The sequence below is a fragment of the Saccostrea echinata genome, unplaced genomic scaffold (assembly GCF_033153115.1).
Source record: "Saccostrea echinata isolate AGI-Se365-2 ecotype Australia unplaced genomic scaffold, CSIRO_AGI_Sech_v1 ptg000009l, whole genome shotgun sequence".
NCBI classification, from domain to species: Eukaryota; Metazoa; Mollusca; class Bivalvia; order Ostreida; family Ostreidae; genus Saccostrea; species Saccostrea echinata.
This window is the reverse complement of record NW_026889758.1, coordinates 23,878,186-23,882,767: the sequence shown is the minus strand read 5'-3', so window position 1 is coordinate 23,882,767 and position 4,582 is coordinate 23,878,186.

Sequence of the window (4,582 nt, the reverse complement as noted above, 5' to 3'; positions counted from 1 at the left end):
TAAGCAACGTAAGAGAGACCAACCCTGAAATTGATACAATTCATTTTTTGTCTGATGGCCCAACTACACAGTATCGTTCAAGAAAAAATTTCTCTCTGATGAAAGAAGTTGTACACAATTCTTATGGGTTCGAAAAGGTAACTTGGAATTTTTCAGAAGCAGGACATGGAAAGGGGGCGCCTGATGGGGTTGGGGGTCTGATAAAGCGAACAGCAGATAAATTAGTCTCATACGGCAATGACATTGCTGATGCAAATGAGTTTTTTCATGCAATGAAAAAGGCTGATGTTGCAGTAGATCTCCACATGATCACAGATGATTCCATTCTCAATATGGACAAAGCTTCTTCTGTTCCACTTAAGCCTATACCAGGCACTATGACGATTCATCAGGTTGTCAGTCAGCGCTCAACCTCTAATCCAAATACTTTAAGAACTAGACATTTATCCTGTTTTTATACAAAATCTCTTGACTGCGCTTGTTTCAATGCAAAAGATGCTACTCTTGTATCTTCACCTTTGATTGTCTTTCCAGTTAATGAGAGAGTACAGCAGGGTGTCACTGAAACCTCTCTATCAGAGAGAGAAAATCGTAATATGCAGGATATACATTTCTATCCGCTAACACAGGGTACCGCTGATGTAGACATAATTGGAAAATGGTGTGTAGTGGTTTATGACAATATGCCGTACCCAGGAGTTATTCAAGACATAGACCATGACTCTGTAGAAGTGAAGGCAATGCATAAAATTGGTAACAATCGCTTTTTCTGGCCTTTGCTGGAAGACGTTATCTGGTACGAGTACGAGCACGTTTTAGTCTTTATACCAGAACCAGAACATGTGACAAAACGTCACATACAAATTCGCCCTGACATTTGGTTGAAAATTACCGAGGAGCTTGATCTGTAAATGTATTAGGTGTCATAACTTGAGAGGTATAATTATAAGTAGATGTCTTTTCCGTTACAATTTATTGTTCTGTCGTTGCCGTTACATGACTTTTTTTTTTTATATATTTCTTACAAGCTAAGACTGAAAAACATTTTCTTCTTATTCCATTTATGTTAAATATTCAACACAACATAAAAAATGTTCATTGTATTGTTTAGTGTTTCCTCCTTTTGAAATAAATTTGAATTTGAAATGCTATTGTGTGTCTTTTTTCAGATATGTCTATACCGTTCCAAAAATAAACGGTGAATATAATGATCAAAACCATAAAACTGAGGACTATATTTATTTTCTAGAATGAAAATAACCCTTATGCAAAGAAAAGACATTATTTCTAGAGCTCGTTATTGAATTATACTCAGTTCAAATAAATATTGTCCGTAACGGTATTGACTTTCTCCCGTTACAAACGTAATTTTTGACGTTAAATTATGACGTTATTTTACGTTATAGATCGTGCCAACATTATTTTTTTCCCAAGCGGTCAAAAGACAACAAATACCAAAAAAGAAATATTTGTTATTTTAATTGTTAATTTTAAAAAGCCATCGTGCTGCTATTAACCCCTTTTGGGAGAATGACCCATAAGCTCTTTTGGTCTCTGACCAGTAGAGCTAAAAAGGGGGAAGGTTGATTAAAATACAGCCAGTCCTTACTCCAATACTGATATAATTTTGAAGCCATAAGTGCATTTACGATACGATTAGACAGAATGTTATCTTTCTAAAAGTTTAAGGTTTAAAAGAAAAATTTTAAGTAACAGAAAACGGTCTTAATTTTTATCAGATACAACGATATATACAACACAATGTAGAACAATATTTAGAAACTGCATATCGACTATCAGATTTACTATTAAATGAAGTGTTAATTAGTCACATAGCAAAATAAGTCAAGTTTTTTTTTTTGTTTTTCAAATAGGGAATCTCCATTATTCTGAAAAATTGCCTCCTTGAAACAGAATGAATTTGATATACGCATATATATAGAGAGGCAGATTTTTTCTTCAAAACTGCCATATCCGATTTTTGTTTCAGAGAGGCATATTTTTGAAAATCACAACAATCGAATAGAAATTATTATCCATCCGAAATGCAAAATGTGCACATAAAATAGCAGGTGATACTTCAGTGTCGGAGCTGGTCTAGTGGTAAAGTGTGTGGATTTTTACCTGAGAATGGGTTCTAATCCTGGAATGGCTGGTATATACATATTTTTTTCTTATATAATGGAAGTAAAATGTATTACATCTCTCTTGAGAGAGAAAGAGAGAGAAGAATGTCAGACAGTTACAGCGTAATGGGTAATATTTTAAATGCATGCAGAATTGAATTGTTTTTCCTTGATATGGTGATCTGAAACTAAGACTTACATTTAATGTTATTATTTAGTGGCGATATCTTAAAAAATAAAGTACAAATCATTTTAAATAAATTAATTTTTTCATACTCATTTCGTTTCATTATTGTTCTGTTAATTAGTGTCTCAGATTTGACTTGAAACAACTAAATTGAAATGACTCAATGGAATTTCTTGGATATTGCATCAACAGTGTGATTATTGGACACATTTTTATACATGTATATTGTAAATATTAACGCACGCTGTCTATACAGTACATTTTTCAAAATGATGTGCGAGGTGCACTTGCCATTAATTGTGCTTTTTATCGTTCTAACTTTACTGCAATATGGCGACAGTGACCATAGATGTGAAAAAAGTTTACTAACAGGTCGCAAGTAGGACTGGGACGAAACAACTTTTTCTATATCGATATGTATCACGATATATGAGCCACGATACGATATGTATCACAAAATGTTGAATTGGTTATAATTTTTTTTGTATTGAAATGAACAAAACAATTCTTCACAAATAAGAATAATTTATTCAAAGAAGTTGTATATCTGTTGTAAAACAAAATAATTTTACAAAAGTGGTGTTAATTATTATATATTTCATATTTATATTCATTTTTAGCATATTTATTTTATATATTTAACCCAAAAAATGTTAAGTAGACAAAGAAAAACATGTCAATTTTTTTTGCGATATTTCTTCACACATATCGATATGCGTATCATCCTGACATTGAATCGATATTATCGATATCTCGTCCCAGCCCTAGTCGCCAGTCTATATTAGGAATATATGCAGTACTGTAGCTTTATGGTTTTATATTTTAGTCTTTGACCATAACGCTAAAGATACCGTACGTAATGCAAATATTGTGCAATTTACGGCGCAAGATTTTCTGCGCACTTTGGGGGTGTATTTCGCCACTCTTCAGCATTTGTCAATCAACGACCTTTCGTTCCCTAATTCTAGACATATTTTATAACCAGCCTGTATATTTTATCCACCTCCAAACCACAGGCACTTGTTTCTGTAATAAATTTTTGACCCATAGTATAATAAAAACACAAGGTATCCAACTCCGAATTGCATGGACACGATGGAGTACCTCCTCCCCCAGAATCGCACTCATTTACACTTTCCTAGGAAATGCACTGGCAAACTGTTTATACCCACGTCTTCTACGATAATTTATCTACACAACCATATATGGCATGTTTGTCTTTATTTTCTTTTATCTCCGTAAACAGCGTCATAACGTTGCTCGCCGAGTGCAAACGTCGAACTCAACCATGGAATGGTATGTGCTAATCCCGGGCAGAGATTTTAATTTGATTGGCTTAAAATCTGTTTCTAAAATTACATCGGAAAAATATCGTAGTATTTTTATGGAAAATGAGAGGTAAACAAATTTTATTTATTCACTGCAATATGTAAACACTGGAATTGAATTTTTAAACCCACTCTGCCCGGGATTAGCACATACCATTTCATTAGTTTAATTCGACTTCTCCACTCGGCGAGCAGAGTTTGACGCTGTTTACGGAGATAAAAGAAAATAAAGACAAGCATGCCATATTTGGTTGTGTAGATAAATTATTGTAGAAGACACAGGTATAAACAGTTTGCCAGTGCATGTCCTCTGAAATAGTAAATGAGATTCTGAAGGAGGGGGTACTCCGTGTAATTCGGAGATGGATACCTTGTGTTATTATTATACTATGGGTCAAAAATTTATTACAGAAACAAGTGCCTGTGTTCTCGATTTAGGGAATAATCGCGAGTTTCTGCAACATTCTCTTTAGTTTTCAATAATTCACCATTAAAATATTATGTCCTTAACAAAAATCTAAAAACTTTCTGCCTGTTACAAACCAGTCAAAGTAGAATTTTTGTTACTATTAATTAATTACAACGCATGGATTCTTCTTTAATTTTATGGGTTGAAAGTCCAGAAACTTATGATGTCGTTCGATGAGTGTGGGTATATTAATATATGAATTTAAAATTTGATTTTAACGTCAAGGAAATATATAATGAGAGTATGAATGTACGCAAGATTAAATCATATTTTGATTACATATAATTATAGATCACTATATTTTGATTACTACTGACTATAGTCATTTATAAATGCATATAAAAATTACCAAACACCATCATGTCAATTGAGATATAACGTACATAAAACAGGAACCAACAGTCTTCATTAGATCCCATGGACTTGTAAAATAATTTGTTAAGTTTCAAACCACAAAGACTAAACAATCATG